This window comes from Haemorhous mexicanus, chromosome 12 (genome assembly GCF_027477595.1).
Source record: "Haemorhous mexicanus isolate bHaeMex1 chromosome 12, bHaeMex1.pri, whole genome shotgun sequence".
Lineage (NCBI taxonomy): Eukaryota > Metazoa > Chordata > Aves > Passeriformes > Fringillidae > Haemorhous > Haemorhous mexicanus.
In genome coordinates, this window is record NC_082352.1 from 14,297,458 (window position 1) to 14,324,651 (window position 27,194).

Here is a 27,194-nt window from a genome sequence, read left to right on the forward strand (position 1 = left end):
CCATGTGTTGTCTCTGGCAATTAATGACAGGACCCAAGGAAACAGCCTGAAGTTGTGTCAGGGGAGGTTTAGGTTGGATGTCAGAAAAAGGTTCTTCACCCACAGGGTGTTTGGGCAATGGAACAGGCTGCCCAGGAAAGTGATCACAGCACCAAACCTGACAGAGTTCAAGAAGCATTTGGACAATACTCTCAGGCACATAGAGTATCTCTTGGGGATGTCCTGTGCAGTTGTAGGAGTTGGATTCTATGATCCTCGTGGGACCCTTCCAAGTCAATATTCTGGGACTTTTTTTCCTACAACTACTCCCCCAGGTTTTTAGCAGCTCTGGAGCATCATAAGGATGGCAGCATGAGCCAAAAACATATTACGATACCTATTGCCAACATTAAAATATTAGAGTATATTAGATCTTTTGATAAAGGAATGAGGTTTTCTAACCTCTCAGTATTACAATGTTAACTTTACACATAGTCATGCAAATCGAAGCCAGCAATGCTAAGGTGAGCCAGAAGACATAATTTGAATCAAGTGTGAGCAAAAAAAAAAAAAAAAATTGAGTGAAGTAACTGTAACCCTTAACTTATTGTATACAGACTTCACAGAAAAAAACTTTAGACTTTTCTTCTAAATGTAGAAAATATGCTATGAGAAACTTAATACTTTTCTGTTCAATAGGAAAAGTGAAGACAACTGTTTAAACTGTTTCTTCTGATTTTTGATATGTTGCTGTATTGCAGACATATAGGTAAATATTTTAAAAGGGGTTTTTCAATCTGAAAAGAAAATACACTGAGCTTGAAAACATAAAATATTGTGTATTGTCTTGATTCATTTAGATTAATATCAACCCTTAAGTGAAATTTTCGTGAATGTCAGCCACATTTAAAAGGTCCCAAAATAAGACATTTAAAAAAAAATCTATATCACTATTCATCTTACAGCAAGATCAATACCAGGAACGTAGGCCTGCAGGAGAGCTGCCAAGTTCATAAGGTAGAAATCTGCTCTCTTGACCTCCAATAATCTTTCACTACCCAGTTCTACCTCCTCAGCCCTGAAACTGACTGTGTTTTTTTCCAAACAACAGTTTGCGAAAAAAAATTACCAAGGTCAAAAACGAGATGAGTGGTTGTAAAGCCCTAAAATAAGAAACAGAAGATGTAATCACCTAGCAAGTTTTGTGTTTTGACCTTGGCATATATTTTTCAAGACTTTGGAAACAATATCAAGTTTGACTGCTTTCCCCCATGCAGCTCTTTGTTTAACATTTGTCATCCTGCAGTTTTCATCGTTCCAAAGTTTTTATTTTAAATAAAGTGAGTCAATATTATCAGAAAGTCTGTAAGACATCAGATAATGCCCATGCTTGTTGCCTCAGTTAGTTGATGCAGAAACAGGATAGCAGGAAGGGGTGAGATAGAGCACAGTGGAACAGGATCATATTCTTCTGAATTTATCCAGTTTCTCTACACTAAGCTAGCTAAGAGCTTTTGCTCTGAAAAATGAATACCTTCTTAGCAAAGGGAACCAATTATTTCATGTTCATATAAAGAAAACAATTATTTTAGACATGTTTTGTCATCAAGAAAATCTATAAAATTGCAGCAGCTCTTCCTTTCTCTATCTCTCTCAGCCCCCAACATTTAACAAGACAATTAGAGTCTTAAAGACAACGAAGTTCTTATTTTTTTGTTCCTAACTAGATGGAGGAGAGGCACACAAACTAATAATGTCTTTGCTGCAAGAAAGTCTAGAGCATAATTTGCAGTTATTTACCCTGTTTGGCCAGAGTCACTGGCCACCAGCCAGACAGTCAACATAGATCAGAGGCAGCTTCGCAGGTGGTAGCTGGGGGACATGAGAGGCAAAGCTGAGGTTAACGTGTGAGAGATGGGATGCAATCTCATGGGAATTCTGCAGCTCACCAAACTTCTTTATTTGCTTTTAGCACAACACACCAAAACAAGCTAGAACCTTTTTCCTTGTGCATAACCAAATGCAACTGTTGCTTCCCAAAGGCATCTTGGTGATATCTCCACAAACTATTTCACTGTGGGTCAGGCTGCTCAGATTTTAGTAGGCTTAGCTCAGTCTGCAGATCCCTGGCTTGTTGATTCACAAGAACTTAGGCTGTTCATCAGTCCTCTGGGTGAGTCACCCTCAGAAAACAGAAATGGTCAAACTTGAAGCCATGCTGCTCTCTGAGTGAATTCTCAGAACAGATCCCTTTCCAAAATAAGATCTGACATGTTTACAGTGCATTGATAATTGAGACAGAACACCACTGAAGGATTTACGGATGGAATGTTTTTGAGAAAGGGAGCTTTCTTCAAGTTCCAAGTCCTGTTATACACTGTTCTTTCTATAACTCTTCTTTACCACATCTTTAAAGTCTCTGGTTTCCCCTAGGTAGCAGCATTTGATGAGCAACTGCATGGCACTGGTGTTATATTGTTCTCTAGACTTCACACGTGTGAGACACTAATAAGCCAGACTCCTGTGTATCCATTGATCTATGGCAGCTGCAGTATAATCAAACACCAGCATTATGTATGTACAAGGTACTCTGTGATTATAGATCCATTAATAAACTGTTTGCAAGATATAATTATGCACATTAGGTGTGAAATGCAATCCACTTATGCAAGGTCTGTGCTTATGGGTACTACAAAACTGGTGGGGGGAGAGGGGGGAAGGGGGAGGAATTGAGCAAATTAATTGCTCTTTTGCCCAGACTAATTCTCATTTCCCTGCTACTACAACTGATGCTCCCAGCCAGAATATCTTCACGGGAGTCACCCCACCAGTGGGGAGGTGCTGCTGATCAGTTCATGGACCCACAGTCACATGCAGAAATCATCCTGAAACACTGCAGCTCACCCCCAGAGCAGCCTTTCATGTTTAGCCTGCATACATCAGCATAAAGATTTATCCCATCTAAGGACTCCCAAAATAACCCAAATGAAGGATATGGGCAATGAAAAGGACCATGAGCCGTCAGAATCAGTTCATGTCTTTGGAAGCACTAAATAAAGTGGAAGCACTTTATGCAGAGATGGATGTAAGAACTCCAGAGTCAACAATGTGCAGCTTTGAGGACTTGGCCAAGTCCAAAGTTGATAGCTAAACATCTTACCCAGCACACAGAGATAAGAGCCATACCACAACAGCTAAACAAAACAATCCAATTTTGCATTATGAGTGGGAAGTTGACTACTACCACTTAAAAAACACCAAGCATGGCAGGTATGAGGGAGGAAACAGCACCTCATGTCTCTTCTCTCTAAACCAGGCTACAAGACAGATGCATCTATTCATTCCAGATACCAAAGCTGGCGCCTTTTTTCCTAAATGAAGATGCCTGCAGGTGCTACTCAAAATAACTCAAAGCATTTGGAGTACTCAGCCAGGAGACAGGACCCTTTCCTCACTGAGGCTGTTGAAGCCCAAGTTCCCAGCCTCCACTGTGAGCATCCCAGTCACAACAATTCTCATGCCGGAGAAGCTGGATCCAAACCTCTGCTTCAGCCTGGGTTACTTCTACAGGGCAAAAAAATACCTAAGTCTTCATGGCCTACATGAAAAGCCAGTAGACACAGCCATTCTTTCCCAGCTGTGTGATTTGGACACCCTGGGCTGCCTCTGGTTGTGAGCACTGGCAGTTCAACTTTGTGCTTCACATATTTCAATAACATACATGTGCAGCTTCTCCCCAAAAGCATGGCCTGTACAGCCTGGGACATCCACCTGAATACATCCTTCTGACACTTGATAGCCGCTTTTTGATCACAAAAAGATCACAAATGTGCAAATATGAAAATGCAGTGTGATTCCAGGTTCAGGAGTCTGGTGTAGCAAAGCTTGCCTCTGATAAATGACCTTGGTACACAACATCCTAATGAATTGAAAATCTGTTTAAATTCTTTCCATTAACCAGGGGAATACAGTTGTTGTTTTTTGGTTTGTTTTTTTCTAGTAAAACCAATATGAAATGAAACTTGAGAGCATCAGAACAAATTATTCCTCCAAATGATGCAATGGAGCCCAAGTTACACAATTGTTAGAGAATTAAAACAGATTATCCCAGAAGGCTACTTCATTTTCATACTGGTTATTTGGGATAGTGATGATGATTGCAGCAGGTACACATTTCTGTGATTCTGTGCTATCCATACATGTTTTGGCAATGGAAGTATACAGTTTTTATTTTAAACCCCCTCTTTTTCTAATTTTACCAATCACAGCACAAACTGTTAAAAGAAATATTATCCGAACTCAGTCTCGCTTGTCTGGCAAGCAGAAGCCAGGACTGGGTGCCTCTTCCAGCTTTGCCTTTGGCCTTCTAAGTGATGATTTTGGGCATATGGCTTCACCTCTAATGCCTCAATTCGCCCACCTATCAAGTGATTTGAGATATTTCCAGATGAAGATCTTGAGATATCTATGTAAAGAGCCAGGCACTATCATTATCCCAGATGTTGAGCAATGAGGAGAAAGTTTAACTGAGCACAAAATGTGACTCATACAAGCCTAAATACATAAAAGGAAGTGTTTAAGAACTGCCTTTGTGAAAATAGCTCTGAAGATGCTCTTATCAGTACACAGACAGTGCTAATGGCACTCAATTGTATGTTGTTCAGACATAGCTTTTTCTGTGTTACCTACTGTGCTGCCATCAGCCACACTGTCTCCTTACATTGCATTTGATAATCCATTAAAAACTTAAAATCCTTGAATAGTTTGGCTTGGAAGGGACTTTTAAAGGCTGTCTAGTCTAATCCCCCTGTAACGAGCAGGGACATCTTCAACTAGACCAAGTTGCTCAGAGTCCTAGCAAGTCTGACTTTGAGTGTTTCTGGGAATTAGGCATCCACCACCTCTCTGGACAACCTGTGACAGTGCCTCACTACCCTCACTGTATAATATTTCTTCCTTATATCTAATAGAAATCAACCTTCTCTTTGTTTAAAACCATTACCTCTTGTCCTATTGCAACGGGCCCTGCTAAAGCATTTGTCCCCACCTTTCCTATAAGCCCCCTTTAAGTACTGAAAACCTGCAATAAGGTTTCCCTGGAGCCTTTTCTTCTTCAGGCTGAGTACTCCTAGCTCTCAGCCTGTCTTCATAGGGGATGTGCTGCAGCCTCTGCTCATCTTCACAGTCTTCTCTGAGCCAACCCCAGCAGGCTGATCTCCTTCCTGTTCTGGGATCCCCTGAATGGAGTCCTCCAGATGGGCTCTCAGCAAAGCAGACTAAAGGCTCCCTTGACCTTCTTCAAAAGCATATGCATGATTCTGGGGGGTGGCATGCAATAGTAGAGAGCCTTTTATAAGGTTTGAAAACATTAAGCACAATCAGACATAAAAGGGCCAGACAAGATGTGAAATCCTGGAGCTGTTCTGAAAGTGCCTGCGGATTTTCATATCTCGAAGGTTTCCAGACATGAGAATGGACAATGCAGACAGTTTCAGTTCCTTAGGCCTAGCACAAGCCAGCTAGGCTTGTTGTATTCAGGCAGCTCAGAGTGGATGTGAACCTGCCCACCCAGGATATCTGAAGTTTCCTTCCAAATTAAAGAATCAGGGTGACAGTGGTCACAAGCAGAGACCCTGTATAAAAGGCAGTAAAAATATGCACATAGCAGCCTCCACCACTTGAATCTGATAAACCAAATGCAACATAATCATTCTGGATTAATTATATTTTTTCCCAGTCTTCAGGGGGTCTTGGGCTTTGGTTTTGTTTTGGGTTTTCCCCCCTCCTGTTAGCATACACCGCGCTGTAAGACATTGGTTGACACAAATTAATTTGGTGGCTGATGTGAGAGAGAGAGAGGCTTGTATCCTGCAGCAGTGTCTGTTCCTGCATGACCAGCACAGGGCATGTCAGGATTCAAAGCATGGAAGCAAGGCCCTTGTAGGGATAGCTGTTCATGGGTTTAATTTGAGATCGTGGGGAAGAAAGCTAAACAGTGACTCAAAGCTCTGTTCTTCTTTCACATGTGAATGTTTATTACGGAACAAGCTGTCTTACAGTCTGTTATACTTTTGGTTATACTTAGTAAAACAGTTAGAGGTGATTCAGTCTTGGTACAGATAATGTCCAAGTGACTTTTCAGATTCTAAAGAGATCATTCTTGTAAGCTTTGAGATATAATTATTTCCTCTCAGAGGTCCAGTGGTGGAAAGAAATTGCATTTGTGAATGTGATTTATTTTTTTTTACCTTCTCTTTTTAAGGAGTTTTCCTGAAGATACTGTAAGTTAGTCTCCAACTATTCAGTCATCTTGGTCACTCATATTTATCCACAGGCCCAACTTTAAATTTGCCTTATAAAAGGTAGCAAAATGTTGACTTTAAAACCATCAGATTATTCTAAAAATATTGTTCTTACTTAAAGAATTAATTTCATTCTCAAGGTGAATGTTTCAGAACTGAGCTGAGCTCTGCTAATTTGTTATACAGTAATCACATCAAAACCTTACATTTTCATACACCTAACACACTAGGCTGCGATGTCTCATTGTAACAAATGGATTGTTGGCTGTTTTATTGTGCTTTCAGAGAAAACACTGGTCCACTCAGGAGAACCGAGAGACTGGGAGACGAAGTCATGACACCTGTTGTCTAATTAAACATTCAAAGCTAGAAAGATCTGCCGCCATTTACAGATGGATCACCAAGAGTTGAATCTCTTGCTGAGGCTGATACTGGAAATTAGCAATATTTAAATTTATGTCTCAAACAAAGTCCACAAGGAAATATTCCTCTTTATCAGCACATTCCATCGCGGGCAGGTTTGGAGTGCTCTGGCACAGGGGGTGCCGACCGCTGCTTTCATTACAGAGCTCGTAAAGTTAAAAAAAAAATACCTGGCTGATGCTCTGGGGTGCTACTGAATTGTGCCAGGCTCATGTCAGCTCCAAGAAAGCAAAGCAAAGCCCATTTCTTGGGTGTGTGCTGCTGAGGGAGCTGCCTTTTCACCTTCTTTCCACACAGAGCTGTTATTGTTTTTGTTCGCATTGATCTTATCCTTGGAGAATTTGGAAGGGATTTCAAAAAGGCAGAGTGTTGATAGTAACTTTGTTTTCATGCTTCTCCTCTGTTGCTAGAGCTATTTGTTTTTACTGACTAGGAATTAGGATGGCCCCAGTCCTCCACCTTGATCCAAAGGGGCGTGCCCCGGATCAGAATGAAGCCTGATAGACTTTGTCTTGACTTCGTAAGGGCACAAGAATTTCCCGATGCAGGTTTGGTTGCACGTTCCAGGCTGAAGGGTTTATTTACAACAGCTTCTCTGCCTTCTTTACGTACCAAGACAGATGTCTCAGCACACTCTACCACAGGATTTTCCTATTAGATGTGGATTTTCCCTCTTTTCAAGTGCTTAGCATTGTAATTTTCTGCAGTTTTGTGCCTTTCCCACTCTGCCCAGACCTATGCTTACCAAGAGGAAGGAGATCAGCAAGACATCCACAGCCAACACTACAGCAGCAGCAACAGAAGCAAGGCACGAGAGTGGCAGACGTTGCTCTTCACCCCTCAGTCACCTTTGTGGTCTCTCTTAGCAGCTTCAGCCTTTGTAGATGTCCAGTTAAGCTTGAGACTGACCCAGAGAACAAGAAGAAACAAAGGTCACTTCCAGTTTCACCAGAAAGAAATTCCAGTGGCTACTCCAACCCCATAATCCAACCATGATTAATGTGTATTGAAGGATTGAAGGCAGATCTGGTTTCATCAGAGATCCGGGATTTTAAACAGTCTTAACTGTTTGGGGAAAGAAAAAAAAACCCAAACAAAACAACCTTGGAAAGCTGAAGGAGGAAAAATACATCTTAAATACAAAGTTGGATCATGTCACAGGGACATTAGCAAATGACAGTGTTCTCCACAAACAGGGTCCTCTCTGCAGAGCGTTAAAGCAAAGGCTTCCTCAGGATTTGCATCTCTATTCTCCCTTTTCACTCATACCACGTAATCTAAGGGCTTTTGAAGGAATTTCTGAAGTCTGCTTTCCCTCCCACGCTCAAATTTGCTTGAGTTTGACCTGCAGACTGCACAATTTGTGGTGTAAGAGAACAGAAAAGAGAGAAAAAATGCGCACAGGTGTAGTGAGCTCCCACACCTTGCTTTACTACAAGTTCCATGTCCAAATGACTTTGTGCTGTGCAAGAAAAGTCCTTTCAGGACAAGAAGAGTAACTCCTGAACCTCTCACAAGGAACATCTCAGTATAAACTGAGATTTCCAAGCCAACCAACCTGTGTCCACCATGGGCAGCTGTCATTTTGGGGGGGTTAGCACCTGACTGGTTGATCTTCAAGTCACAGCCCCTCTCTGAGATTTCAGATCAGGGCACTCAAGGTTTCCAAAAATAGTCTCCACTCTAGTTCTCCTGTTCAGCCATAATGCAGCAGTATCATTCCCTAACCTTGTTCTCAGAAACAGCTGAGATTTTTGGCTGCATTTTAAAACAAAAAGACAGAGATGAAGAAAAAAAGCAGGGGGTGGAAAAGAGCTTGAGGGAAATGCCTGGCATGGAAAGGCTTTAGCCTAAATAGCTGAGCTTTGGCAAAGCTGTAAGTAGTCAGACTGCTTCTTAGAGTGAAAACCACACGACACCCTTGATGGGTACAAACCCACTCATGAGAACCCAGACACCTCTCATATCTACAAAAACCTGTGCTCCACAGCAGATAGGGTGAGCAGTAATGAAGGGTTCAAGTCGCAGCAGCAAGATCAAGATTAGGTAACTGGAGAAGGTTTAACTGTGAAGATAACTTGAGTCCTGGGATAGGTTTCCCAGGAGAACTGAACTTCCATCACAGGAGGTTGTCAGAAGCAGATGGAGTGCAGTCACCCCTGGTATGGCAAAGAGCAGCTAAAAAGTGAACTGGGTGACACTTCAAGACTCTATTTACTCTATGCACAATCATCTATACATGCTAATAATGAGCAATAATTCTCTTCCCTTAGTGAAAGGATTTTATACATGTTGAAGTGATCTATTTTTACATCCATGTTTTAACAGAGAAAATATCTCTACCCCAATCTGAAAGGAGTGGTGAAGCAGAGGCCCATGGAGACTGTGTGACCTCTCCATGCTCATAGTAAACTAGTTTGGGTAGGGCCAGTGACCAGTATTTAGAGTTCTGCATTCATCACTTCTCAACCCAAATTGTTCTTCTCCCTGGGAATTTCTTAGAAGTTCACATGTACATTTTTGTAGCCACTGATTGATGGTGTTCCTTTTTTGACTGCTTCTTCTTCTGCTCTAGGGTTTATTTGAGCCCATTACCCTAGGATCTCCTTAGAGCTCATCCTCTCTTCTCCAGCCAGGGGACTTCCACTGTGCTGTCAGATCCAAGGTTGCTGATGTCCCTTTCATCTAACAGTCTCCTGTGTTTCGTCTTTCTGAGGAAAGATCCTGAATGGGAGATTTTCCTCCCCATTTTCATAATCTACTTTTCAACTCTACTGCTTCAGTTCCAACCTGGCTGATCTTCACTGTATATCTAACTACTTCATAAAATGGGAAATCCTGCTTATTTGATGTTTCTGTTCTTTCTTGTTCAGGGCTTTGTTTTAATTGTAGGAAGTCAAAGAGGCTTCGTTTGGGGATCAAAGGAAGCCACTTGAGCATGTCAGAAGATTCCACAGATGTCAGAACATCCCTCTGCTGCCTAGCTGAGGATGTCTGGTGGGCAGCTCATGACCTTGGCTTGTTTCATCCCCACTTCTCTTTTGCTCTTAGCAGCAGCTTCCTTGATGTTATTGTGTAATAACAAATTTATGAGTATCAATTTTGAATGTCACAGATCTTCTGTGATCCAGAGGTTTTTGTTTTGCACTCTGCAGGCTGATTTCAGAGTGTTGGATCCTGGCCCCCATCACATCTGCTCTCATTCAGTTTGGCAACAAACTCATCTTCCACCTTGCCATCTTAATGGTTCTTTTCTGCTCTTATAAGGAATCTGCCTTACTGCCATTGCAGAGCTTTGCCCTTTAGTATGTTCTTCTCTGGCAGGAGCCTGAAGCATGCATTTCCAAAGATGAAAACCTGGTGTGCTCTTCATGCTACCGTTTTAGGGTCAAGACAGGGTATGTTTGGCCACCCACCTTAGGCTTCTGTCTCTGGGAAATGCCAAGTACAGATTCAAGGGATTCACACCTTAAGCATCACCAGCAACAATCTGGATGAAAGTGTGCCAGAGACAACCTGCCATGGCACTCAGGGATTACCTTCCTGAGAGCTCTGCCTGCAGGCAGTATCATCACCTCCAAGGCAAGGCTTGCAGGTTGTATGAAGGAGAAACTAAGCCTAACTGACTGTTACTTTGCAGCTCTGTCACAGTTAGGAGGTTGTCAGAGCAGGCCTGTTCTCTCTGGGCACCACTCATCTGAGAGGGGGTTAGACAATGACCAAGAAAATTGTTCTTAGCAGAATATATGGATTCTAACACTTAAACTTTCATGGAAGAGCACCAATAAAGCATTTCAGAGCAGAGCCCTAAGGTCCAGCTTTCCTTGTTTCAAGGTCTGTCACCCACCACATTGTGCATTTTGGTTGCTAAAGGCTGAATTTCAGTGGGTTTTCTCCCTTGGCTGGAATTCTACCTCCTACAGAAGAAGCTGTGGACACCTGAAAGTGTCCCCAGGAAGCAAACTCCCCCTGACAACTGTAAAGCTGGGAAAAGCCTCCACTTTCTGCCCACTATAAATACACTCTAGTAATTTTGAATTCACGTAGTTGCAGTCCCTGAATTCCTTTGGCACATGCTGAAATTGAAGCTGGTTGAGTCATTCTGGTCCTTAGGTAACTAGAGCCCAACGTCAAAGCCACACACCACTGCCGTCCCCACCCAGGCACAGGAGTACAGAGAGTCCTAGCTGTGCTCTCAGTGGGTCTGTTTCCCAGCATTTATCACTAACACTGCATTTAGGAATAGTGTGATTGTCAGCAAACATCTAACAAAAGCCCAGGAGCACCATGCAGTGATTGAACTCACTGCCTGGGAGCTTCTTGCTCCCACAGCTCCTGTCTGCACACCAGCTTTCCCTCTGCTTTATGTGAAGGGCGTGCAAAGTGCTTTGAAAGTCAGCTCTGCACGTTTTCCTCTGGAGCTGCCTGTAATCCACCTTTTTTTTATGTTTACGTAGGCAAAAGGGAGTACCTCGGGTAACTAGCTGCAGTCCCAAGCACGGAGGCAGGCTGTTAAAAACATGCTGATGCCCTTGCTTTGGAAGTACCATCCTCCTCCGCTTTGTTTCTCAAACACCCGTATTTAATGACAAACAAGAACTTTTCTCCAAGGAAAGAGACATTGCCACAACACAGAAGTGAGAAAACAGGATCACGAGTGCAGGATGCTACGTTTGAAATGGAGTCAAAGCAGAGGTGGGCATGAATATGGACATGAAGATGGGTCTCTCCATCTCGATCCCTCTGCACTGCCTTTGAACTGAAGAGGAAATGCTCGTGGCAATGCAGGATGTAAAGCTGATTATGCTTTGCTCTGTAAGAAAACACATGTATCCAGGGAGCACATGACTGCAAAAGATTAAAAGGAGCCTAAAATTCAGCACTTTGTCTTTATCAGCAGTTGCACTAAGTACTTGCTTTTTTCATCCTGCTTTCTCTTCAAAGACTTCAGAAAACACTTTATAGACAGCTAAATGAGCACCCCAAATCCTGAGAGCAGAAGTAGAGAAAGTGAGGTGTAGTTTATTTTCCAGCTCAGCTGCATAAAATGAGCTAGAGCAAAGCAGCAACTGCAATTTCAAGTCACAGCCCCCATCTGCAGCAGCAGCTAGTTATACTCTCATCAACTATTCACTTACTGGTTTGTGAAAGCTGCCCAGCATTGAACTCTCCCTTGCTTTATCCTCCCCCTAGCTCCCCAAATGTTTCAGAAAGTCTTGGACCCTTGCAGAGGCTCACACTCTTACTTTCCTGCATTTTACATTAATCTGCTCAGAAACTATTTGAATAGCTTCTTTGTCTTTTTGATTTCCTAATTGCCATTTTGAGCACGTGAAGCCTTTGCTATGACAATCATTCCCCAGCAAAGCTCCAGTTTCTCTGCTGATGAACCTGTAACTTAAATATAGTGCCAGGCACCTGTGAGATGCACGTGTTCAGACACAATTACAGCTCCTTGGGGTACTAAGCCAGCAGCAGCTATTAAAAGTCATCTGGGCCAGAGAAGGTGCTCCAGCTGCTGATGGGTTGGGAGGTGAAGAAGGGACCACTTGTCCATTTCTGGCACTGCTGGTGCAGGCAAGGCACACACACCTGGCACAGAGCTCAGAGGTGCTTCAGTTGCAGTGGAACACAAGCTTCAGCCTAATCTTTCTTCCAAAGCTTCATTACTCTTGTGGGGGATTTTCCTGCAAGATGTATTGTCCTAACCCCAAGGGACTGGCTTGTCAGGCACAGCTTTATCCTGGCTTGTAAAGGCAGGAATACGAGATCAAGAGCAGCTGCTTTCTTTACATTGGCAATATGTTTCCAATGACTTGTGCTCTTGCCTTGCTCAGGGGTACAGCCCCAGCTCAGGAAGACATTTATTCAGCACATGCCTAAAAGCCACTGACCTGAATGAGCCTCAGGCTTGTGCCTCAGATTTGTTCTGAATCAAGGCCTGATAGAGGGGATATTTTTTTCTGCTCATTTAAACATTGAAACCCAAGACTGTAACACAGTATATTGAAATGTCCCTCTGCTGCTGTTCCATCAGCTCATGAATCTTGTGGAAAGGCCATCAGTTACAGGTTGCTGCAACTGTGGTAAAAACTGAACATTACATTTATCTTTTCATAGTGTGCATTAATGATTAAGATGTATGATGTTTTCTTGCTATCAGATTTAGAAAATTTGGAAGCTTGTGGCACATGATGGACTCCTTGAAATGTTTTCCTTGGATTGAATATCAGGTTGCATTTTGATTAGGAGAAAAATATAGCAGGGGAAGGCAGGCAGTGATGAATTAACAATTTCCTATTGCTTTCTCAGACTTACTATTCATTTTAGGCGGAACAAATTTGTGTCAATAGAAAATTCCATAGAGGCATTGATTTATTTGGAATTTAAAGATACAGTAAAGAAAACATTTAAAGAGTCTTAATCATGAAGAGCAAGGTTTTGATTAACTCTAGGATTTTTTTTTTTAAATAACTAATTATTTTCCAAGCTGTGGCGAGTTCCAAAAAGCTTTCTCTTTATGCCAACACTTTAGGTAGAGACACATTGTTTCTAAAAGAAAAAAAACAGCACTGTTTAGGTTTCTGCCATACAGCACTAACACCAAACTAGCCTCATCTGTCATATCCAGCTGCCATTTACCTTTGGATATTTCTAATTAAACTAATAACAAAGGAACCAACAATGGACCCCCACCCACACCAAAGAGGGGAAGCTTAAAAGAAATCCAAAATTACCCTCTGGAGCCAGTACTTGCTTCCCTGACAGCTCTTACCCTTTCAAGAAGGTTTTGGGAAATGCAGCTCACAATAAAATTCTCCATCACTCTAAGGGAAAAACAATTGGTCTATATTTAGGTCAAAAAATTAAACAGTAATAAACCCAGTGAATTCTAAGCAAGGCTGACAGTTGTGCTCAGAGCAACACGAGCACAGAGCAAGGGTCACGCCAGTGGTCTGCCTGTGCAGCTGCTGTCATGAAGATGTCCCTGAGCAGGCTGGTGCCCCCAGCTGCATTTCCAGCACCAGAAAGGCACAAGTAACAGCCCCAGTGCTGCTGGCAGTGTCTTGCTCTCTGATCCAGCTGCAGCTGTGCATTCAGGGGCATGGATGGGATGATTTACAGCCTGAGCTGGTTTAGGGGCTGGCTGCTGGAGACCCTCTCCTGCAGAGCAGGGAGCAGAGAGGAGGAAGCTGCAACCCCTCACAGGGGCAGAGAAATGCTCCCTCTGATGATGCTCCAGCCTGGACTTCACGTCTTCGGGGTTTTTCCCAACCTAAACGATTCTCAATATCTGTGTTCCCAGGCCCATACAATGAGACACCTAAACACCACCCACCACACCTGTACAGCAACATCCACACATGCCAGAAAGGTCTGGAAATTTGGAGCAATTCTCCCACATGGTCTAAAACCTACTGGTACCTCCCAGGCATCCTGAAGTAATTCAAAGCTGGGACTAATGCTGTCTCAAAGGGCTCCCCATACACTATCAGAAAACAGATAATGCAAGAACACATACATTTAAATGAGGAAAGGGGCTGTGGATCTTTTAGATTTAAATGAAGAATTGTATCATGTGTGATAATTACAGCCTTTGCAGGCAGCAAATGCTTCAGTCAAGTTCACGCTCCTTTAATTAAACGAGCTGTATCTCCTTCCACGTTTCATATCCTCATCTAAATAATGAACTTGCAAGGCACATGACCCGATGAATGCTGCCTCCAGATTGCACATTCAGTATCTTCAATAAATAAGCTATACTTTCAACTACTAACTAGTTATGAATAGCAGTTTAAAATAACAAAGCGGCCATTCAAATGCAAAGCTAAAATGGCATTTCAAGTGGTAAAATTGTTTGAAATTGTCACTAATGGGAGCCATTCTGCTCCAGTCAGCAGCCTGTTGTCACAGAGCTGGACACCCCAGAGACTCCTACCTCTCCATCACAGTGAGCTCAACTTGGCCCTTGGGTTCAAGCTAATTGGAGCAGGCGATGGACGGCCAGAGCACGACCTCCTTGGCTTTGTTTACGGAGGAAGCTCTTCTCATTAGATAGCTGGATGAGTCTGCACATTGCTGGGAGACAAATATACGGACTTTCACTTGTAGGTCAGCAGTTCAGGTCTGATGGGGAAGAGTAATGACAAGCTAATTGATCTCAGATGGCCGTTTGGTGGTCTCTGCAAAATGAATTTGGTGATCTGGGTTCACGTCTCAGGGGATGAGCATCCGTGTCGTAGAAAATCAGCACTGCAGAACCCCTCTGGAAGGAGATGTGGAAAACATCCCTGTTCTTATTCTTAGAGGGAGTCCCTTGGCAGCAGGGCTGCAGCACACTGACAGCTGGAGTCGAGGAGGTGGCTCTTTCTGAGAAACTCCACAGCAGCTCTGAAGAGCTGGGCTGTGTTTTCTCAGCCGGCTCCTCTGCTCCCAGCGGAGGAGCCAAAGTTTTACTAACAGCCCCTCTGCCAGCCGGGGAACTTGATGCCCACACTTAATTGGAGAAATGCTGACGATCTTCTCTTCTAATCAGAAACTACCGTTTGCATTCTGGCTCTCTAATAATATATCCCCTGTCCTTCCAGCATATGAGTTAAAACATGACCCTATGCAATTCATCTTCTGGCTAAAATTAGTGATTTTAAGCGGCAGTGCATTTCTTAAATTGTGTCCAGTGGGGCAGAAAGAGCCTGGAAAACTCCTGTTCTCAGGAGGGTCATTTATTCTGACAGCAATGCTAAAGCATATATCTTTCTGTCACAGCTCTGGCCCTCAGAAGAATTTCTAGATACAGTATTGCTTTTTTTATTTCTTTTGTTTAAACATTATTAATTGCCTCCCCAGCCCTCTTCACTGAAAACAATTGTCTGGGGTCAGACTTGAGGGCTGTTTTTTCCATTCCTGCTATGCACAAAGGACTGCTCCACTACAGAGCCTTGCTGGAGGAGCTGCATACGGACTGATCCTGCTCTCCCACTGCTTCATCCTGGACTCGCTTTTTTAATACCAAAGTTGCTCAGCAGGTTTGTTCCCTATTTGCGGGGGTAGGCAAACCTCAGCCTCTCCAACAGCATCGACCTAAGGCCAGAGGTACCAAGGCTGGAGGGTGCCACTCGAAAGGGCTGCAGAGCGCGGGCACATCTCCGTTCCGTAGCTGGACCCTTGCGGCAGCAGCTCCGGCGGGCACATGGGGAGGATGTGTCTGACCCAGCGGGCACGGCCAGCCTCACAGGAGCTTCTGTTTGGCTTGTCCCCATGGGAAGCTGCCATGGAAAATGGTAAATACTCCAAGGAGGAAGTCTGCGCGGGCCGGTGGGGAGGTGAAGCACCGGCTTTGTTCTCCGTCCCAGACACAGCGCGGGGCCTCGGGCGAGCCCCGGGGCTCCCGCCCGGCCGTGCAGGCAGGTGCGGGCAGCGGCTCTGCCCAACACAGCCCCGGGCCAGGCAGGTCCGGCCGGCACACACAGGGATGGAGACAGGCAGCACCGCTGCACCCGCAGCAGGACGAGACGGCAGCGGCTGCCCTTCTACCCCCGGACTCCTTTAAAGGACAGCGACCAGTTAGTGATGGGAAAATACGCGGGGGGGCTCAGAGGGAGAGCACTGAAGGAGCACAAAGTGCTGTATTTGCATGTATAATGGCCATGTTTGTTGCTCCCTCCCCTACTCCCCCTCACCTTCCCCTCCCTGCTTCTCCTGCCATAAATTAGGGAACAGGCAGGAGGTGCGCCGGGGCTCATCTGCTGCTAATTTGGTTGAGGCAGGGTGTAGCCGTGGCATGCAAATCCGCCTTTGCTTCCTCTTCTGGCCCGAATGGGCGCCTTGGCTCGCAGCGCTGCCGGCGAGCCCGGGGTCGGGAGCGGCTGCCCGGTGCCCAGGGCACCGCAGCTCCCTGCGGCTGACCCCAGGCGAGGCAACGCTGGCCAAGGATGATCCTCCTGTGCCACCGAGCCAAGGCACCAGGTCCTGCATTGCTGCATTGCTTCCTCCCCACCGCGAGTGCAGTGGGGCTTCCCAGCCACTCCTGCCCCTCTTGGAGGGGTGTTTTAAATTCACAGAGTATTTTAAATTTGGAGGAGAGCCTGACTGGGGCACAGCACTGAGCACTGAGGCCATTCCTCCCTGCCTTTCCCAAGCTTCCCCACCTGCATGGATGGGGATTGTTGGGAGGACAGCCTCACACTCCAGTTGACAGCTCACTTTCCCCAGGCAATCAGGGCTGCCGTGGTCCCTCTGTGCATGCTTAATCCTGTGCCAGCTCTGGGCAGGATCTACACCAGTAACAGCTTACTCCAAGTGAGAAAACCTCATGCTTTCTAGGCAGGTGCCAGCGCAGCTGTCAGCAGGGTAAGGTCTGGGCAGCAAAATCTGGGCATCAGCACCAGTCCTGCAGATCTCATTGTGGTGGCCTCAAATGGATAAGACTGGGACCCTTTTGGGCAGTGCAGTGGACTTCAAGGCCTGGGCAGAGGAGACTTGAGCTTCTGGTGGGCAACAGGCATGAGAAGTGATGCCCATAATCACTTTCTAGATCTCTCTAGATCTACTACATCTTTACTCTCATTGGATTACCTCTTGTTCCTTCTCCATCCTTTCAGCAGGTCTGTTTCATCCAGCAGTGACCACATCCCTCCCTATGCCCTATGGGCCTGGGTCTATATGAAAACCCTACCCTGCACTGCTGCATCCTCCTCCAGGGACATGTCAGCCATATGCAGCTGGTGCCTTTCCCTTTCCAGCATGCAAAGAGCAAATTAAATTAACTCTCAAGCAGCCTGGCAAGGAAATATTCCATTTGTTTTCCCCCAGCCATCCCAAACAAGCCCTCCTGTATCAGTGACTGCTCACTACCCCCATCCCAAAGCATCAGCTGCAGTGAGCAGCAGCACACCCCTCTGCAGGTGGGATGTCTGATAGGAGAGAGCACAAAGGTGTGTGCTCTTTATCCTCCTGCCTCACAGCGAAACCTCCAGCCTCCCTGCACAGCCACACTCTCTCAGGGCCTGTGCTGAGCTCGTGGCATGATGGCAACACATGACTGGCCACATGAAGAGGAGGCAGCACCCTGCTCCTCCTCCACAGCAGGAGGGGAATGTGAGGAGGTATTTGATAACCCATGGGGTTTCGTGACTCTCAAAACCCTCACAAATCTCAGCTGAGAATCTGCCAGTGCATTTGCTTTGGTGTTGGGTTCAAGACCTAAAGGTTTGACAACCTCCCTTTCACGCAGCTTCTTGTATCCCTTCACCAGAGCTGCTCCCTCAAAGCTCGTGGTTCTGCACTGGGTGACACCATCCTGGGGAGAGCTGCCCTCTGGATCAAAAACCTTCCTACACACACAAAGACATGTGCTTGCATTTGTGCTTTCAGGCCCTGCTCACCCCTGCAATCAAACAACACATTTCTAAAACTCCCCAGGGTAAATGTGCGTTTGATTCCTAAAGAAGTCTCCACACACAGACCCCAGAGACTCCTTAAACTGCTCTGTCTATTCCAGGCTTCTGGAATAGAAAGACAATCCCTGCTCCAAGATCTATAATGAGTCCTGCAGCTGATGAGACCCCAGCTCCTCCTTCCCACAGGGACACCGGGCCCAAGCCCACTGCACAGCTGGGTGGAAGGGCAGGGCCCCCAAGGAGACATCCCTGGGGCTGCACATCCCTCAGGAATGAATTATAGAGGTCATTTTCCCTTTGAATAAGGGAGGTTCTGGGTTTGGTACAGGGGAAGTAGGTGCCCATGTGAGCAGTGTTAGCCTTGTGCTGGAAGGAAAGCCATTTTCTGGAAAACACCTATAATACAAGAACCAGGTGTAGTATTTTCTATGCTGTACATTTTTCTTCATAGCAAGGCCAGGGATACATTTTTCATGCATTGTAGAGAGGCAGATTTTTAAGAGCTGATGTCTGGAGACATTGAAAACTTCATGATTTTCTGGTGGAGGCAGGAATCTCTGTGCAATAAGAGCTTGAGCCCATGCAGGGAGAGGAAGCAAGGTTGTCCTTACCCTTCCCAGGAGGTTCAGAACTGGTGCCCACTGGAGCTAACTGGGCAGCTCACACTCATTTTGGACAACCAGCAGCAGCTCTCTGGTGGCTCGTGGGCTGGACCTGGGCTGCCAAATATTACAGAGAACCCTATGTTAGTCTGCTGCCCTGCTTCCCTCAAGAGATACAGGGTACAGGGGAGGGAGGAAAAGGCTGTGTGGATTTGTGATGTTTTCCAACCACTTTTCCTGCCTGGCCAAATGAGAAGAGCTCGTTTCTAAATGATAACACGTGGCAAATGATCCTGACTGCAGATGGGAAGAGCCCAGCACGACATTCCGCAGGATGTAAGCCTTCTCTGGGTGTTTCCCTGCACTGGAAATATCACCTTCACATCAAAAAAGTAACCTCACAGCCGAACACAACTCAACAGCTGATTTATGTCGTGGAAAAGCCAGAGCTGCTCATCAAAAACAAACTTAAAAATAACATTGTGGTTGATGTTCTCACAGTTCGTAAATATTCCCACTCACTCCACAGTTGGGGGGGGATTTTTTCTTGGAGGGGAGGGGGGAAGTCAAGTGGAGCAAACCAGGATTGTGAGCTCTTTATTTGTGTTAAATGCAAACAAGAAAAACCCACCCAGCAGCTCTGCATCTGAAGCTGCCTGGGCTTCATTGCTGGAGGAGGAACCAGCTCTGCCCTTTGCTCCAGCATCCTCCTGCCAGGCTGCCAGTGCTGCCTGCCTTTGCAGGCTCTCAGCCAACCCTGCAGCCTCTCACTGGTGCATTATTCACCCAAGCTCTCCCAGAGCAGGCAAACCAAGCTGGCTGAGCCTGTACACCACAGCGTGCCCTGGTTTCTGGCGGGGTTTTACACCCAGATAAAAATCGATTGCTGTTTTATATCAGAAATCCCCATGGCTGCAGCTCTCCACCTTCCCACAGGCAAAATAAATCACTCTTTAACCCTCCCCACACACACACAGATGCTTCATACAACAGGGACTAAGCCAGGAAGGAGGCAAACTGTGTTTGACCAGCAGAATCTGCAGCCACGGGGCGCTGGCTCCTAAATCCCTTGGCACTTTGGCTGTCAATGCATGGCAGCCTTGGTGGGCAGCTGACTGCAGTGTCTGTTAGTTCAAATTAAAACAGCAACTGCCTTGACCAGTGCTGGAGAGGAACAAATTAAGGTAAGAAATCCTGCTTTTCTTGTCGGGACATTACGATCTCACAAACATACAGCAACAGAGGTCCCTGGGGGAATCTGAGGGTGCGAGTACCAGATTTGCCAGCCTGGTAGAGGATCTCAGAAGAAACTTAAAAATCCACGTGTGTGTGACTTGGAAGAAGAGACTCAGTTGCATCACAGCCCAGACCAGCTATGTCTTGTGAAACCAAGCCGTGATTAAAACAACAGACGTGTTTTGCTTGGCTTTTTTTTTTTTTTTTTAACGTGCTTTAGATCTCTCATTGAGGAAAGCTGGGACATGACTCACCCATGGCTTCCAGACCTAGGGAAAAAAAAGAAAAAAAAAGAGAAAACAACCCTGACAAAAAATTCCCAAACCATTTTCTAACCAAATGTTTGAATGCATTTGTTTTTGGCGTGCCCATGGGCAGGCTGCGAGACCAGCCCTGCCAAGCCTGCCCGCCGCCTCACGCAGCTCAGCTCGAATTTTGAGTAATCCCCACAAGCCCTTTGATGTGGTTGAGCCTGGCAAGAGCTGGGGTCGATACAGGTGAACGGCTGCACTCTCGCTTTCTTCACCGTCTATACAAACTTGCCACCATATGGTGAGTGGGACCTGGCCATCCTGCTGCCACACACTGCAGGAACGTGGCCCTCCCTACCACAAGCCCTGGGGAAGTCAGGATCTGCCCTGGGAAGTCTCCTTAGAGAAGTAGCTCTTGATGCTGTTTACTGGGAGCTCAGGGAGGCACCTCTGGCAAATACATGAGTAAACATGTCTAATTGTTGGTTGCAAAGTCCCCCGAGCATCATTTAAACTGAGCCCATATGGACCCCAGGCTCCACCTCTGCATGGGCATGCTGGGCATGTCCCTGCCTGCTCCTGTCTTCCCTGAGCACGGGGGGACACCCAGGGTGCTCCTGGGACAGAGCAGCCATAGATGGGCTGGGTGAGAATGAACATGGAAAGAGAGAGGAGAAAAAACTTGGATATTTCAAAAGCCTCTGGAAGGCTTCTGAACATCTCATACCAGCAATTGGATAGAACATTGTAGGAATTACCTCCAGTAATAGGTTGGTCTTGGCTTTGACACTGCTTTTAGCCCCAAGCTCCATATTAAGCAGGCCAAAGCCCACAGAAGCTCTCTTAATGCATTATTTCCTAATAAAGCAACCCAATATATTTTCTCTATAGATTTTGGCTTTCTCAGCATCAGCCAATGATCCTGGAGAGTGCTGGGGCATGTGGGATGAGCCCTTCTGTGGGCAGCTCAGGAGCCCAGTCCTGAGCTCACACACCCACTCACCTGCAGTGGAAGCTGGGTTTTTTGGTGTCTAAGTGGGTTGTATGAGAAAAGGAGGGGGGAAAGGAGAGGAAATCCAAGCTCTGATGGATGGAAGTGGACTGTAAATCTCACACCAAGAACAGTGTTTGATCCATCACCAGAAAGCAACTTTGGAGGAGGAAGGCAAGGGCAATGCTCAATGCCTGGGGGTAAAATACAACCAATAAACCCTCCAAACTACCCAGAGGGTTTTGCAGAGGGGGGGAATGCTGTGCAGGGCCAGGAATTGGGGAAGAGCAGAAACCCCAGCAAGCCAGCACACGGGGGGAACAACTGGAAATCAAGCAGGATGCTTCACCAGCTGAATGCTTCTTGAGCCATGATCATCCTTTCCAGACAAGAAAAAATACCTCAGAAGCTCTTCCCCGCCTCCAAGCCTGCTGCCTTTGCTTGCTGGATCTATATCAGAAGACTGGAGTACTCACCCAGGGGTTTTTATTTAGCGTCCCTGCCTTTGTGCCAGCAGACCTTGCATGGCAGGTTCAGTCACTTTCCATGGGGCCTTAAGAATTCAATTTTGCTTTTAAATTTGCTGCCTCTAGGCAAGATGTAGCAAGTTTTTATGTGCATGGTGCCTCTTTGTCTGCGTAGTGGTCTCATTCCTAACAAGGAGAAGGAAAACAAAAATTCTATCTTTCTAAAGGATGCTATTGTGTGAAATTATTAAGTAAACAGGGGAGCTGGGGCGGGATTCACCCAGACTCACGTGCTGTGAGAGCAGGGCTGGCCGGAGCAGAGCCTGGGTTTCAGTCCCCTTTTCCAGCAGCATCTCTTGCCAGGCCCAGCTTTCATTAGAGTTTCTTTTCAGAGTTGCTCTCCCGGAGCAGAGAAGAGCAGAAATGCTCCAGCCCTGCATCCCACTCCCAGAAGCATCCACCTTCCCTGCGGGGAGGTTTTGGCATGAGCTCCCCCATTCACTTCTCTCTTTACTGCTGCCAGAGACCCAGCCAGCGATAAACAGCAGCGGGTGCCTTTTAATTAACATCCTCATTTCAAGGCAACATATTATTTCCATTAAAATCCATAAATAGTCTCTGCTTGGACCTTTTCTTATGCCTTGTATTGAAAGCAAATCAAACCCTACCCCTGGCATCTGGATCCCATACTTCCTCCACAGGATGCTTTGCTGAGCAAAGGCTGCACCTGAGTGGGCTCAACTCATGGGACAGGGATTTCCCAGTAGGAAATGCAGCAGCAGGTCAGATATTTTTGGGGATGCTTCTCCCTGTGTGAGGAAGTTCCTATTTCAAATACAACAGAGGGCAGAGCTGAGGGAGCATTGGAGTGCAGCATCCCTGGCAGTGTCCCATCCTGCACCAAATCCCTTCTTGCCTCACGTGGACCCTTCTGCCCTGGGGCAGCTCTGGACTCGTCTACACAGCAGCATGTGACCCTTTTCTTCCTAAACTGAGTGCTGTTAAATTAGGCAGGCTGACCCGAGTTAGCCAGGCCTAAATCTGCAGTTCTTTGGGATCTGGGCTGAAGAAGTGGTATAAGTGAAAAATCACCCCACAAAAAGCAGGAATGAGGGCACTTTGTTGGTAAGAGGTGGGTCCTGGCATGCCAGGCTGGTCATGGGGGCTGCACGTGGTGCAGAGGTGCATGTGAGCATGGCAGTGCACAAGGGCACAGGGGTGTGCATGCATGCATGGATGACAGTTCTCCCTTGCAAAGCAGGAAAAAGGCTGAGCAGGGTCTGTCCCAGAGCAGCCAGCACAGCTCATCTCTCCAATGTGCTCCCAATATGTTCCCAGCACCACGTCCCCAGTGTGATCTGGGCAGGCCTGCCAGGGCACAAAGAGGCCTCAGTCCTCTCCCTGCTTTCGCTGGCCATTCTTCAATCCCTTTTTCCCCACACTAAAGTCTACTTCCCCACACAAAGCCTCAGTTTGTCCTTGAAACTCCCTGCAGAAGCACTGCTGTCCTTCTTTACAGGCAAGGGGCCAAAGCACCAAGCAGAGAGATTCCCCCCATTGAGATGAGCACCACACTGGGAGGTTTCCCACGGCCACACAGCAAACAGACCACCCCACTGAGCCCTATCATCCCCATCTCCTCCCGGGTCACCCTGACCCCCAGGCTCATCCTTGCCTGCTCCTGTGTGCCGAAGAGAAATGCCTTTGCTGCAGTGGCTTTGGCAAGGACTGTTATCCTGACGGCTTTTCCAGGAGAGCTGGTGAATGAGATGTTTGTCTCCTGGTTCTTCACAGTTTATCCAGCCAGGTTTATTCTCAGGGAGTGGCTGGGGTTTGTGCCGCCCTAGCCTGGGAGCTAGCCTGAAGGGATCCAGTTCCCAGGGACAAAATAAATCCATTAGTTGAACATGATCCCTGTGCAATGCAGCACCCTTGGACTCCACCCAGCACAGAATTTTCCTCCAGTTTGGGGCTTTATTGCAAATCTGACAAAGCCTGGATTTGTCAGATGATTAATTTTGACTCCAGTATCAAACATAACCCAAACACAGAACCCATCCCAAAGTGATCTGCTGGGTGATCTCTAAGCCCTTCCACGCCAGGCAGACCTTGGTTTAATGAGGGGGCCGCAGTGGTTTGGCATGAGCTGCTCAGGCATTTTATGGAGGGGGATAAATAAATGCAGGGCACCCACTGACTGTCACCAGGTGACTGCTGTAGGACATCAGGGTCACAGCATCCTTCCAGAGCTCCCGAAAGCCTCATGAAGCTGCTCTGTTAAGCACTGGTAAATAGCAAAGCTACTGTCCCTTGTTCCTTGAGGCTGGTAGGGACACATCCTGCTGTCCCTTTTGGCAGGCATGTTTCTGGGAGTGCTGATGGCCTTGGTTTGCCCTCAGTGGGTCTCATAGCTTTGAGAAAGAAGGTCTCCCAGAACTTGCCTTGTGTTACAGACCAAACTTGAGCACATGAGAGCTTATTCTGCCTTTGGTTTCATATTTTGATCAAAGCAAATATTCAGAGGCCTCCAGACCCTGGAGCTGGGGATGGAAACTCACCACAGTGCTTAGAAGCTCAACCAGCCATCAAGTGCAGGGAGTTCCTACAGAGCTGTGTCCACCCACAGCCAGGACATCCCTGCATCCAGCACCCCTGCTGCCAGCACCAACTGCGAGGAGGGAAGTTTGGTTGCTCGTCACTGAGGAGCTCAAAACAAATGGATTTGTATAAAATGCACTCACTCCATTCATGGCCTCAGCAGCAGCCGGCTGCCTGCCCGGGAGGGAATATGTTGTAATGTCGTCATTTTCTAGCTTGGATTCAAACCAAATGGTCACCTGCACATAGAAATAATGGTCATAGGACAATCTGGTGCCCCTTAAAAAACTCCCAGCTCAAATCCAAGCCCGGGAGAGCCCGGCGTGCAGACGTGACCCAAGGGGCAGCCAGGCATGCTGACTGCAGCCGTGCCGGAGGCTGGCGGCTGAGCCCTGTAGCAATAAAACCCGACTCGCTGGCGGTTTCTTGGCTGGGCTTCTCTTGAGCAAGGAGTGTCTGAAGTGGGGTTTCTCACTGTGCTATTGTCCTTTGAAAGCCGCCCTCCAGCTTTAGTCCACAGACACTGCCGAGGCGGGCAGCCTGGCATCCAGCCCGCAGGGATCTCTGAGCCCTGCCATCCCAGCCCTGCCTGCTTCCCGCTCCTGCACAGGGATGGGGAGAGGGACATCTTCTGCAGCAGCGACTGAAATCTGTCTGACATTCAAAACAACGTCTGGAGTTCATTAGAGCAGCAATCCGCAGATTGGGCACCAGGCACTTCTGAGGGATCACACAAAGGCGCTTCACGGGGGTGTGAGCTCGCGTCGGCGCGTTTTCTTCACTGCCCAAATTATTACAGGATCCAGATGTGCTCAAAGGCGCATCTGCAGCGTGTGTAAGCCCGTGGGCTCCCCAGCCCTTTCCTAACCCTGCTGAGGCCGTTCCTGCCTGCTCTGCTGCCCAGCACACAAGCCTGAGTGCCACAGAAACACAACAGGACCTGAGGACACGTCACCTCAGGAGTGAACACCTCTATAAGCAGAGATAATCTTCAAACCAGGATTAAAGTTAAACCTGTGCTTGAATGTCTTGTGGCTATGTAGCAGCCCTGAGCTCATGGGCTGGTTTCCTGCCTGGCTGCACCCACTGCAGGGCTTATTTAAATTACAGCAATTAAGGGACATAAGTGTTGCTGCTTTCACAGTTCCAAGCTCAGTCCTTCAGCTGGGCGGTGGCAACACCAGTTCCTCCTCAGCAAAACCCCACATTCTGGTTTGCAGGAGCACCAGTCAATGCAAAGTTCCTGCAAGATGCTGAGCAGCCCTGAGTTTGCCTTTGAAAGAAAGGGGGGGCAGCTTCCCCTGCATGCAGGGATCCCCTTCTCCTGCTATCCTCAGCAAAATTCCCTGACCACTCCATCTGCTCATGGGCTCGAGTCCTTGTGCACCTAATGATGCTTGCGTAACGCGGGCCGAACACATCCCGTCCTTGTCAACAGGTTAAGCCTTGAGAAATTTAGTGATGTTGGAAAAGAGCTGCTTGTGAATGGAGCCCCGTTGGATTAGTCCAAACAAAACACATGTGATGGATTAAAAATAAAAATGCTATTAAATTCTTTCAGGATGTGAAATTTAACAAAAGGCCTGTTGTGCACAGGATGGAGGGGAAACGCCAGAGTCGGGACCGGGAACTCACTTAGCCAGGCAGTTTTGGAAGGACCACCTTGGATTTATTTTGCCCCACTATAACTGGATTTTTGCATGTAGGTTTTGTTTGTGGAGTGATCTATTAATGCCTCTGTCTTGTCTCCCCAGGTTCCCCTTGCCCCAGACTTCCACAGCGGACACTCCAGGGCAGGCTGGGTGCAAAGGGCTGTGCCAGAAAGCAGAGCTCTCCCTCCCTGCCTGGGAAGCCGTGACCTTTCCCAGCAAGCAGAAACAAAACCCGACAAATTCCAGAAAGTTTCAAAATCACGACGGCAAAACCCCAGAGCATCGCCTGGGAGCGGAAAAGCCCTCTTCAGATCGACACTGGAAGCTTTTCGGCTCTGATTCCCAAATGCTTCAGTCCAAAAATCACTATATTTTTCCTTTTTTTTTTCCCCGGGGGAAATCTGTGACTCCACCAAAGCCACATGTGGCACAAGGGTATTGTCAGCCATCACGGCTCAGAAAGCAGGATAGAGATGACCCATTGCTGCCCTGGCAGCACTTCTTGCTCCCCCAGGCTGCTTTCTGCCCCTCTCACTCTGTGCCCAGTTCACATAATCCCTGCTTCTTCTGCTGGCCGGCTGAGAGGAGCCTGCCAAGCTGGAAAAGGGCCCGGAGGCCTGGCCCACCGCAGCTAATGCAATATTTACTGCTGCAGAGCAGGGCTGGAGGCTGCTGAGAATGGGCTGCTTTGTGCAGGGCAGCTGTGGGGGGGTGGGGGTTCCCGGGGTCCCCTCCTGCTCAGGGCATCTGGGGTGAAACCAAAACTTCCCAGGGCACAGTGGAGCTCAGACATGAGCTGGACATGGGCTGTGGGACGTGCACATGAGAGTGTCAGTGTGTCCAAAGGCCTCTCCACAGGGCTCCAGGGCCATCTGGGGACACGGGGACAGTCTTGTGGTGTAGGACAGCCGGATTACTCTCCTGCCACAACGGCTGCTCAGATAATTTCTTCTTGGAAGATGGTAATAACAAGTGGCCTGAGTTTGCAGGATTTTGATTTGCAGGAGCGAGGAGCCATGGTATGTGCCCTGCTGTGGGGGGCTGGTAGGGAGATGCCCCCACTGCATGCCAAGAGCCCTGTATGGGGACTCTTTTTCTTAATAAAGTGCAGCTTTTGTGCAACCTCCTGCTTTTTCATCAGAGAGAAAAAAAACATCTTTCAAAAGCAGCAGGCAGAGACCTGCAAACTGCATTCTTCTTCTCAGGTAGCTGTATTTTATTGACCAGTTTTACTGAGAAATTGTCCACAGAACTGAACTGGAGCTGCTCCAGTGACCTTTGTGGGTCACTACCA

At 47.0% G+C, this 27,194-nt stretch overlaps 1 long non-coding RNA gene across 1 annotated transcript; it reads right to left on the bottom strand.

Annotated features, from left to right (window-relative positions):
* Nucleotides 1–4,102: 4,102 nt before the first annotated feature.
* LOC132332665 (uncharacterized) lies at nt 4,103–21,339 on the bottom strand. The gene is made up of 3 exons (XR_009487970.1): nt 19,980–21,339; nt 18,715–18,822; nt 4,103–7,608 (listed from the first exon to the last, which is right to left on the bottom strand). It is a non-coding gene; the product is annotated as an uncharacterized LOC132332665 (long non-coding RNA).
* Between the last annotated feature and the right edge of the window lie 5,855 nt (nt 21,340–27,194).